Genomic DNA, 333 nt, shown 5'->3' on the forward strand with positions numbered 1-333 from the left:
TTTCCGGTAGAACTGCTGCTCATGCGCAAACGCAGGTTACACTAAAGTAAATATTTCTCCTTGACCGTCTCCAAATTCCCATATGAATTCTCAAAATAATCTGTTCGAATGCGGCTAAGCCAGTACTCCATATGCACGCGAACGGGAAACTGAACGTTTTGGGCTGCGTTAAAGTGACAAAATGTCGGGAAAAAAATGCTGGCTTAAGTCCCGTGTCTTTTTAGTGTACGTGAAATTTCCCTCGATGGGCGATTGGTTTCTCAATTTCTCGATAACTTGATTTGTATACACCGATATATGATACGAATACGAATGTACATACATAATTCAGCG

Source organism: Dreissena polymorpha, chromosome 8, assembly GCF_020536995.1.
Source record: "Dreissena polymorpha isolate Duluth1 chromosome 8, UMN_Dpol_1.0, whole genome shotgun sequence".
NCBI classification, from domain to species: domain Eukaryota; kingdom Metazoa; phylum Mollusca; class Bivalvia; order Myida; family Dreissenidae; genus Dreissena; species Dreissena polymorpha.